Here is a 12,110-nt window from a genome sequence, read left to right on the forward strand (position 1 = left end):
TAATTTGGCTGGCTGGTGAATAAAGTAGCTTCTTCTACCCCAAAAACATATAAAATATGCTCAATTCTGGGTTCCAGACCAAAAGGTATGGCTGTTTGAAGTTTGCAGCCGAATTAACTATCAAAATTCAACCTGTAGGTTCCGATTTATATTTTTACCGGTTTTCCCCATTTAATTCGACTGGCAGGTGAATAAAGTAGTTTCTTCTACCCCAAAAACATATAAAATATGCTCAATTCTGGGTTCCGGGGCAAAAGTTATGACTATTTGAAGTTTGCAGCCGAATTAACATTCAAAATTCAACCGGTAGGTTCCGATTTATATTTTTCCCGGTTTCCCCCGTTTAATTTGGCTGGCTGGTGAATAAAGTAGCTTCTTCTACCCCAAAAACATATAAAATATGCTCAATTCTGGGCTCCGGGGCAAAAGTTATGGCTGTTTGAAGTTTGCAGCCGAATTAACCTTCAAAATTCAACCTGTAGGTTCCGATTTATATTTTTACCGGTTTGTCCCGTTTAATTCAGCTGCCAGGTGAATAAAGTAGCTTCTTCTACCCCAAAAACATATAAAATATGCTCAATTCTGGGTTCCGTGGCAAAAGTTATGGCTGTTTGAAGTTTGCAGCCGAATTAACCTTCAAAATTACCCCGGTAGGTTCCGATTTATAATTTTACCAGTTTCCCCATTTAATTTGGCTGCCTGGTGATTGAAGTAGCTTCTTCTACCCCAAAAACATATAAAATATGCTCAATTCTGGGTTCCAGAGCAAAAGTTATGGCTGTTTAAAGTTTGCAGCCGAATTAAACATCAAAATTCAACCTGTAGGTTCCGATTTATATTTTTACCGTTTCCCTTATGGCTGTTTGAAGTTTGCAGCCGAATTAACCTTCAAAATTCAACCTGTAGGTTTCGTTTTCTATTTTTACCGATATCCCCCGTTTAATTCGGCTGGCAGGTGAATAACGTAGCTTCTTCTACCCCAAAAACATATAAAATATGCTCAATTCTGGGTTCCGGGGCAAAAGTTATGGCTGTTTGAAGTTTGCAGCCGAATTAACCTTCAAAATTCAACCTGTAGGTTCCGATTTATATTTTTACCGGTTTCCCGTGTTTAATTAGGCTAGAACATGAATAACGTAGCTTCTTCAACCCCAAAAGCATATAAAATATGCTCAATTCTGGGCTCCGGGGCAAAAGTTATGGCTGTTTGAAGTTTGCAGCCGAATTAACCTTGAAAATTCAACCTTTAGGTTCCGATTTATATTTTTACCGGTTTGCCCCGTTTAACTCGGCTGGCAGGTGAATAAAGTAGCTTCTTCTAAGCCAAAAACATATAAAATATGCTCAATTCTGGGTTCCGGGGCAAAAGTTATGGCTGTTTGAAGTTTGCAGCCAAATTAACCTTCAAAATTCAACCTGTAGGTTTCGTTTTCTATTTTTACCGATATCCCCTGTTTAATTTGGCTGGCTGGTGAATAAAGTAGCTTCTTCTACCCCAAAAACATATAAAATATGCTCAATTCTGGGTTCTAGAGCAAAAGTTATGGCGGTTAGAAGTTTGCAGCCGAATTAACCATCAAAATTCAACCTGTAGGTTCCGATTATATTTTTACCGGTTTCCCTTATGGCTGTTTGAAGTTTGCAGCCGAATTAACCTTCAAAATTCAACCTGTAGGTTTCGTTTTCTATTTTTACCGATATCCCCCGTTTAATTCGGTGAATAACGTAGCTTCTTCTACGCCAAAAGCATATAAAATATGCTCAATTAAGGGCTTCGGGGCAAAAGTCATGGCTGTTTGATGTTTGCAGCTGAATTAACCTTCAAAATTCAACCTGTAGGTTTCGTTTCCGATTTATATTTTTATCGGTTTCCCCCGTTTAATTTGGCTGGCTGGTGAATAAAGTAGCTTCTTCTACCCCAAAAACATATAAAATATGCTCAATTCTGGGTTCCAGACCAAAAGGTATGGCTGTTTGAAGTTTGCAGCCGAATTAACTATCAAAATTCAACCTGTAGGTTCCGATTTATATTTTTACCGGTTTTCCCCATTTAATTCGACTGGCAGGTGAATAAAGTAGTTTCTTCTACCCCAAAAACATATAAAATATGCTCAATTCTGGGTTCCGGGGCAAAAGTTATGACTATTTGAAGTTTGCAGCCGAATTAACATTCAAAATTCAACCGGTAGGTTCCGATTTATATTTTTCCCGGTTTCCCCCGTTTAATTTGGCTGGCTGGTGAATAAAGTAGCTTCTTCTACCCCAAAAACATATAAAATATGCTCAATTCTGGGCTCCGGGGCAAAAGTTATGGCTGTTTGAAGTTTGCAGCCGAATTAACCTTCAAAATTCAACCTGTAGGTTCCGATTTATATTTTTACCGGTTTGTCCCGTTTAATTCAGCTGCCAGGTGAATAAAGTAGCTTCTTCTACCCCAAAAACATATAAAATATGCTCAATTCTGGGTTCCGTGGCAAAAGTTATGGCTGTTTGAAGTTTGCAGCCGAATTAACCTTCAAAATTACCCCGGTAGGTTCCGATTTATAATTTTACCAGTTTCCCCATTTAATTTGGCTGCCTGGTGATTGAAGTAGCTTCTTCTACCCCAAAAACATATAAAATATGCTCAATTCTGGGTTCCAGAGCAAAAGTTATGGCTGTTTAAAGTTTGCAGCCGAATTAAACATCAAAATTCAACCTGTAGGTTCCGATTTATATTTTTACCGTTTCCCTTATGGCTGTTTGAAGTTTGCAGCCGAATTAACCTTCAAAATTCAACCTGTAGGTTTCGTTTTCTATTTTTACCGATATCCCCCGTTTAATTCGGCTGGCAGGTGAATAACGTAGCTTCTTCTACCCCAAAAACATATAAAATATGCTCAATTCTGGGTTCCGGGGCAAAAGTTATGGCTGTTTGAAGTTTGCAGCCGAATTAACCTTCAAAATTCAACCTGTAGGTTCCGATTTATATTTTTACCGGTTTCCCGTGTTTAATTAGGCTAGAACATGAATAACGTAGCTTCTTCAACCCCAAAAGCATATAAAATATGCTCAATTCTGGGCTCCGGGGCAAAAGTTATGGCTGTTTGAAGTTTGCAGCCGAATTAACCTTGAAAATTCAACCTTTAGGTTCCGATTTATATTTTTACCGGTTTGCCCCGTTTAACTCGGCTGGCAGGTGAATAAAGTAGCTTCTTCTAAGCCAAAAACATATAAAATATGCTCAATTCTGGGTTCCGGGGCAAAAGTTATGGCTGTTTGAAGTTTGCAGCCAAATTAACCTTCAAAATTCAACCTGTAGGTTTCGTTTTCTATTTTTACCGATATCCCCTGTTTAATTTGGCTGGCTGGTGAATAAAGTAGCTTCTTCTACCCCAAAAACATATAAAATATGCTCAATTCTGGGTTCTAGAGCAAAAGTTATGGCGGTTAGAAGTTTGCAGCCGAATTAACCATCAAAATTCAACCTGTAGGTTCCGATTATATTTTTACCGGTTTCCCTTATGGCTGTTTGAAGTTTGCAGCCGAATTAACCTTCAAAATTCAACCTGTAGGTTTCGTTTTCTATTTTTACCGATATCCCCCGTTTAATTCGGTGAATAACGTAGCTTCTTCTACGCCAAAAGCATATAAAATATGCTCAATTAAGGGCTTCGGGGCAAAAGTCATGGCTGTTTGATGTTTGCAGCTGAATTAACCTTCAAAATTCAACCTGTAGGTTTCGTTTCCGATTTATATTTTTATCGGTTTCCCCCGTTTAATTTGGCTGGCTGGTGAATAAAGTAGCTTCTTCTACCCCAAAAACATATAAAATATGCTCAATTCTGGGTTCCAGACCAAAAGGTATGGCTGTTTGAAGTTTGCAGCCGAATTAACTATCAAAATTCAACCTGTAGGTTCCGATTTATATTTTTACCGATTTCCCTTATGGCTGTTTGAAGTTTACAACCGAATTAACCTTCAAAATTCAACATGTAGGTTTCGTTTTCTATTTTTACTGATATCCCCCGTTTAATTCGGCTGGCAGGTGAATAACGTAGCTTCTTCTACCCCAAAAGCATATAAAATTTGCTCAATTCTGGGCTCCGGGGCAAAAGTTATGGATGTTTGAAGTTTGCAGCCAAATTAACCTTCAAAATTCAACCTGTAGGTTTCGTTTTCTATTTTTACCGATATCCCCCGTTTAATTCGGCTGGAAGGTGAATAACGTAGCTTCTTCTACCCCAAAAGCATATAAAATATGCTCAATTCTGGGCTCCGGGGCAAAAGTTATGGCTGTTTGAAGTTTGCAGCCGAATTAACCTTCAAAATTCAATCTGTAGGTTCCGATTTATATTTTTACCGGTTTGCCCCGTTTAATTCGGCTGGCAGGTGAATAAAGTAGCTTCTTCTACCCCAAAAACATATAAAATATGCTCAATTCTGGGTTCCGGGGCAAAAGTTATGTCTATTTGAAGTTTGCAGCCGAATTAACCTTCAAAATTCAACCGGTAGGTTCCGATTTATATTTTTACCGGTTTCCCCCGTTTAATTTGGCTGGCTGGTGAATAAAGTAGCTTCTTCTACCACAAAAACATATAAAATATGCTCAATTCTGGGTTCCAGAGCAATAGTTATGGCTGTTTAAAGTTTGCAGCCGAATTAACCTTTAAAATTCAACCTATAGGTTCCGATTTATAATTTTACCGGTTTCCCTTACGGTTGTTTGAAGTTTGCAGCCGAATTACCCTTAGAAATTCAACCTGTAGGTTCTGATTTATATTTTTACCTGTTTCCCACGTTTAATTCGGCTGGGAGGTGAATAAAGTAGCTTCTTCTACCCCAAAAACATATAAAATATGCTCAATTCTGGGATCCGGGGCAAAAGTTATGCCTGTTTAAAGTTTGCAGCCGAATTAACCTTCAAAATTCAACCTGTAGGTTCCGATTTATATTTTTACCGGTTTCCCGCGTTTAATTAGGCTGGAACTTGAATAACGTAGCTTCTTCTACCCCAAAAGCATATAAAATATGCTCAATTCTGGGCTCTGGGGCAAAAGTTATGGCTGTTTGAAGTTTGCAGCCGAATTAACCTTCAAAATTTAACCGGTAGGTTCCGATTTATATTTTTACCGGTTTCCCCCGTTTAAGTTGGCTGGCTGGTGAATAAAGTAGCTTCTTCTACACCAAAAACATATAAAATATGCTCAATTCTGGGTTCCAGAGGAAAAGTTATGGCTGTTTGAAGTTTGCAGCCGAATTAACCATCAAAATTCAACCTGTAGGATCCGATTTATATTTTTACCGGTTTCCCTTATGGCTGTTTGAAGTTTGCAGCCGAATTAACCTTCAAAATTCAACCTGTATGTTTCGTTTTCTATTTTTACCGATATCCCCCGTTTAATTCGGTTGGCAGGTGAATAACATAGCTTCTTCTACCCGAAAAGCATATAAAATATGCTCAATTCTGGGCTCCGGGGCGAAAGTTATGGCTGTTTGAAGTTTGCAGCCGAATTAACCTTCAAAATTCAACCTGTAGGTTCCGATTTATATTTTTACCGGTTTGCCTCGTTGAATTCGGCTGGCAGGTGAATAAAGTAGCTTCTTCTACCCCAAAAACATATAAAATATGCTCAATTCTGGGATCCGGGGCAAAAGTTATGCCTGTTTAAAGTTTGCAGCCGAGTTAACCTTCAAAATTCAACCTGTAGGTTCCGATTTATATTTTTACCGGTTTTCCCCGTTTAATTCGGCTGGCAGGTGAATAAAGTAGCTTCTTCTACCCCAAAAACATATAAAATATGCTCAATTCTGGGTTCCGGGGCAAAAGTTATGGCTATTTGAAGTTTGCAGCCGAATTAACCTTCAAAATTCAACCGGTAGGTTCCGATTTATATTTTTACCGGTTTCCCCCGTTTAATTTGGCTGGCTGGTGAATAAAGTAGCTTCTTCTACCCCAAAAACATATAAAATATGCTCAATTCAGGGTTCCAGAGCAAAAGTTATGGCTGTTTAAAGTTTGCAGCCGAATTAACCATCTAAATTCAACCTGTAGGTTCCGATTTATATTTTTACCGGTTTCCCTTATGGCTGTTTGAAGTTTGCAACCGAATTAACCTTCAAAATTCAACCTGTAGGTTTCGTTTTCTATTTTTACCGATATCCCCCGTTTAATTCGGCTGGCAGGTGAATAACGTAGCTTCTTCTCCCCCAAAAGCATATAAAATATGCTCAATTCTGGGCTCCGGGGCAAAAGTTATGGCTGTTTGAAGTTGGCAGCCGAATTAACCTTCAAAATTCAACTTGTAGGTTCCGATTTATATTTTTACCGGTTTCCCGCGTTTAAGTAGGCTGGAACTTGAATAACGTAGCTTCTTCTACCCCAAAAGCATATAAAATATGCTCAATTCTGGGCTCCGGGGCAAAAGTTATGGCTGTTTGAAGTTTGCAGCCGAATTAACCTTCAAAATTCAACCTGTAGGTTCCGATTTATTTTTTTACCGGTTTGCCCTGTTTAATTCGGCTGGCAGGTGAATAAAGTAGCTTCTTCTACCCCAAAAACATATAAAATATGCTCAATTCTGGGTTCCGGGTCAAAAGTTATGCCTGTTTGAAGTTTGCAGCCGAATTAACCTTCAAAATTCAACCTGTAGGTTCCGATTTATATTTCTACCGGTTTTCCCCATTTAATTCGGCTGGCAGGTGAATAAAGTAGTTTCTTCTACCCCAAAAACATATAAAATATGCTCAATTCTTGGTTCCGGGGCAAAAGTTATGACTATTTGAAGTTTGCAGCCGAATTACCATTCAAAATTCAACCGGTAGGTTCCGATTTATATTTTTACCGGTTTCCCCCGTTTAATTTGGCTGGCTGGTGAATAAAGTAGCTTCTTCTACCCCAAAAACATATAAAATATGCTCAATTCTGGGCTCCGGGGCAAAAGTTATGGCTGTTTGAAGTTTGCAGCCGAATTAACCTTCAAAATTCAACCTGTAGGTTCCGATTTATATTTTTACCGGTTTGTCCCGTTTAATTCAGCTGGCAGGTGAATAAAGTAGCTTCTTCTACCCCAAAAACATATAAAATATGCTCAATTCTGGGTTCCAGAGCAAAAGTTATGGCTGTTTAAAGTTTGCAGCCGAATTAACCAACAAAATTCAATCTGTAGGTTCCGATTTATATTTTTACCGGTTTCCCTTATGGCTGTTTGAAGTTTGCAGCCGAATTAACCTTCCAAATTCAACCGGTAGGTTTCGATTTATAATTTAACCAGTTTCCCCGTTTAATTTGGCTGCCTGGTGATTGAAGTAGCTTCTTCTACCCCTAAAACATATAAAATATGCTCAATTCTGGGCTCCGGGGCAAAAGTTATGGCTGTTTAAAGTTTGCAGCCGAATTAAACATCAAAATTCAACCTGTAGGTTCCGATTTATATTTTTACCGGTTTCCCGCGTTTAATTAGGCTGGAACTTCAATAACGTAGCTTCTTCTACCCCAAAAGCATATAAAATATGCTCAATTCTGGGCTCCGGGGCAAAAGTTATGGCTGTTTGAAGTTTGCAGCCGAATTAACCTTCACAATTCAACCTGTAGGTTTTGTTTTCTATTTTTACCGATATCCCCCGTTTAATTCAGCTGGCAGGTGAAAAACGTAGCTTCTTCTACCCAAAAGCATATAAAATATGCTCAATCCTGGGTTCCGGGGCAAAAGATATGGCTGTTTGAAGTTTGCAGCCGAATTAACCTTCAAAATTCAACCTGTAGGTTCCGATTTATATTTTTACCGGTTTCCCGCGTTTAATTCGGCAGGCAGGTGAATAAAGTAGCTTCTTCTACCCCAAAAACATATAAAATATGCTCAATTCTGGGTTCCGGGGCAAAAGTTATGTCTATTTGAAGTTTGCAGCCGAATTAACCTTCAAAATTCAACCGGTAGGTTCCGATTTATATTTTTACCGGTTTCCCCCGTTTAATTTGGCTGGCTGGTGAATAAAGTAGCTTCTTCTACCACAAAAACATATAAAATATGCTCAATTCTGGGTTCTAGAGCAATAGTTATGGCTGTTTAAAGTTTGCAGCCGAATTAACCTTTAAAATTCAACCTATAGGTTCCGATTTATAATTTTACCGGTTTCCCTTACGGTTGTTTGAAGTTTGCAGCCGAATTACCCTTAGAAATTCAACCTGTAGGTTCTGATTTATATTTTTACCTGTTTCCCACGTTTAATTCGGCTGGGAGGTGAATAAAGTAGCTTCTTCTACCCCAAAAACATATAAAATATGCTCAATTCTGGGATCCGGGGCAAAAGTTATGCCTGTTTAAAGTTTGCAGCCGAATTAACCTTCAAAATTCAACCTGTAGGTTCCGATTTATATTTTTACCGGTTTCCCGCGTTTAATTAGGCTGGAACTTGAATAACGTAGCTTCTTCTACCCCAAAAGCATATAAAATATGCTCAATTCTGGGCTCTGGGGCAAAAGTTATGGCTGTTTGAAGTTTGCAGCCGAATTAACCTTCAAAATTTAACCGGTAGGTTCCGATTTATATTTTTACCGGTTTCCCCCGTTTAAGTTGGCTGGCTGGTGAATAAAGTAGCTTCTTCTACACCAAAAACATATAAAATATGCTCAATTCTGGGTTCCAGAGGAAAAGTTATGGCTGTTTGAAGTTTGCAGCCGAATTAACCATCAAAATTCAACCTGTAGGATCCGATTTATATTTTTACCGGTTTCCCTTATGGCTGTTTGAAGTTTGCAGCCGAATTAACCTTCAAAATTCAACCTGTATGTTTCGTTTTCTATTTTTACCGATATCCCCCGTTTAATTCGGTTGGCAGGTGAATAACATAGCTTCTTCTACCCGAAAAGCATATAAAATATGCTCAATTCTGGGCTCCGGGGCGAAAGTTATGGCTGTTTGAAGTTTGCAGCCGAATTAACCTTCAAAATTCAACCTGTAGGTTCCGATTTATATTTTTACCGGTTTGCCTCGTTGAATTCGGCTGGCAGGTGAATAAAGTAGCTTCTTCTACCCCAAAAACATATAAAATATGCTCAATTCTGGGATCCGGGGCAAAAGTTATGCCTGTTTAAAGTTTGCAGCCGAGTTAACCTTCAAAATTCAACCTGTAGGTTCCGATTTATATTTTTACCGGTTTTCCCCGTTTAATTCGGCTGGCAGGTGAATAAAGTAGCTTCTTCTACCCCAAAAACATATAAAATATGCTCAATTCTGGGTTCCGGGGCAAAAGTTATGGCTATTTGAAGTTTGCAGCCGAATTAACCTTCAAAATTCAACCGGTAGGTTCCGATTTATATTTTTACCGGTTTCCCCCGTTTAATTTGGCTGGCTGGTGAATAAAGTAGCTTCTTCTACCCCAAAAACATATAAAATATGCTCAATTCAGGGTTCCAGAGCAAAAGTTATGGCTGTTTAAAGTTTGCAGCCGAATTAACCATCTAAATTCAACCTGTAGGTTCCGATTTATATTTTTACCGGTTTCCCTTATGGCTGTTTGAAGTTTGCAACCGAATTAACCTTCAAAATTCAACCTGTAGGTTTCGTTTTCTATTTTTACCGATATCCCCCGTTTAATTCGGCTGGCAGGTGAATAACGTAGCTTCTTCTCCCCCAAAAGCATATAAAATATGCTCAATTCTGGGCTCCGGGGCAAAAGTTATGGCTGTTTGAAGTTGGCAGCCGAATTAACCTTCAAAATTCAACTTGTAGGTTCCGATTTATATTTTTACCGGTTTCCCGCGTTTAAGTAGGCTGGAACTTGAATAACGTAGCTTCTTCTACCCCAAAAGCATATAAAATATGCTCAATTCTGGGCTCCGGGGCAAAAGTTATGGCTGTTTGAAGTTTGCAGCCGAATTAACCTTCAAAATTCAACCTTTAGGTTCCGATTTATTTTTTTACCGGTTTGCCCTGTTTAATTCGGCTGGCAGGTGAATAAAGTAGCTTCTTCTACCCCAAAAACATATAAAATATGCTCAATTCTGGGTTCCGGGTCAAAAGTTATGCCTGTTTGAAGTTTGCAGCCGAATTAACCTTCAAAATTCAACCTGTAGGTTCCGATTTATATTTCTACCGGTTTTCCCCATTTAATTCGGCTGGCAGGTGAATAAAGTAGTTTCTTCTACCCCAAAAACATATAAAATATGCTCAATTCTTGGTTCCGGGGCAAAAGTTATGACTATTTGAAGTTTGCAGCCGAATTACCATTCAAAATTCAACCGGTAGGTTCCGATTTATATTTTTACCGGTTTCCCCCGTTTAATTTGGCTGGCTGGTGAATAAAGTAGCTTCTTCTACCCCAAAAACATATAAAATATGCTCAATTCTGGGCTCCGGGGCAAAAGTTATGGCTGTTTGAAGTTTGCAGCCGAATTAACCTTCAAAATTCAACCTGTAGGTTCCGATTTATATTTTTACCGGTTTGTCCCGTTTAATTCAGCTGGCAGGTGAATAAAGTAGCTTCTTCTACCCCAAAAACATATAAAATATGCTCAATTCTGGGTTCCAGAGCAAAAGTTATGGCTGTTTAAAGTTTGCAGCCGAATTAACCAACAAAATTCAATCTGTAGGTTCCGATTTATATTTTTACCGGTTTCCCTTATGGCTGTTTGAAGTTTGCAGCCGAATTAACCTTCAAAATTCAACCGGTAGGTTTCGATTTATAATTTAACCAGTTTCCCCGTTTAATTTGGCTGCCTGGTGATTGAAGTAGCTTCTTCTACCCCAAAAACATATAAAATATGCTCAATTCTGGGCTCCGGGGCAAAAGTTATGGCTGTTTAAAGTTTGCAGCCGAATTAAACATCAAAATTCAACCTGTAGGTTCCGATTTATATTTTTACCGGTTTCCCGCGTTTAATTAGGCTGGAACTTCAATAACGTAGCTTCTTCTACCCCAAAAGCATATAAAATATGCTCAATTCTGGGCTCCGGGGCAAAAGTTATGGCTGTTTGAAGTTTGCAGCCGAATTAACCTTCACAATTCAACCTGTAGGTTTTGTTTTCTATTTTTACCGATATCCCCCGTTTAATTCAGCTGGCAGGTGAAAAACGTAGCTTCTTCTACCCAAAAGCATATAAAATATGCTCAATCCTGGGTTCCGGGGCAAAAGATATGGCTGTTTGAAGTTTGCAGCCGAATTAACCTTCAAAATTCAACCTGTAGGTTCCGATTTATATTTTTACCGGTTTCCCGCGTTTAATTAGGCTGGAATTTGAATAACGTAGCTTCTTCTACCCCAAAAGCATATAAAATATGCTCAATTCTGGGCTCCGGGGCAAAAGTTATGGTTGTTTGAAGTTTGCAGCCGAATTAACCTTCAAAATTCAACCTGTAGGTTCCGATTTATATTTTTACCGGTTTCCCGCGTTTAATTAGGCTGGAACTTGAATAACGTAGCTTCTTCTACCCCAAAAGCATATAAAATATGCTCAATTCTTGGCTCCGGGGCAAAAGTTATGGCTGTTTGAAGTTTGCAGCCGAATTAACCATCAAAATTCAACCTGTAGGTTCCGATTTATATTTTTACGGGTTTGCCCCGTTTAATTTGGCTGGCAGGTGAATAAAGTAGCTTCTTCTACCCCAAAAACATATAAAACAAGCTCAATTCTTGGTCTCGGGGCAAAAGTTATGGCTGTTTGAAGTTTGCAGCCAAATTAACCTTTTTAATTCAACCTGTAGGTTACATTTTCTATTTTTACCGATATCCCCCGTTTAATTCGGCTGACAGGTGAATAACGTAGCTTCTTCTACCCCAAAAGCATATAAAATATGCTCAATTCTGGGCTCCGGGGCAAAAGTTATGGCTGTTTATAGTTTGCAGTCGAATTAACCTTCAAAATTCAACCTGTAGGTTCCGATTTATATATTTACCGGTTTGCCCCGTTTAATTCAGCTGGCAGGTGAATAAAGTAGCTTTTTCTACCCAAAAAACATATAAAATATGCTCAATTCTGGGTTCCGGGGCAAAAGTTATGGCTGTTTGAAGTTTGCAGCCAAATTAACCTTCAAAATTCAACCTGTAGGTTTCGTTTTCTAATTTTACCGATACCCCCGTTTAATTCGGCTGGCACGTGAATAACGTAGCTTCTTCTACCCCAAAAGCATAT

Source organism: Lotus japonicus, chromosome 3, assembly GCF_012489685.1.
Source record: "Lotus japonicus ecotype B-129 chromosome 3, LjGifu_v1.2".
Classification (NCBI taxonomy): Eukaryota; Viridiplantae; Streptophyta; class Magnoliopsida; order Fabales; family Fabaceae; genus Lotus; species Lotus japonicus.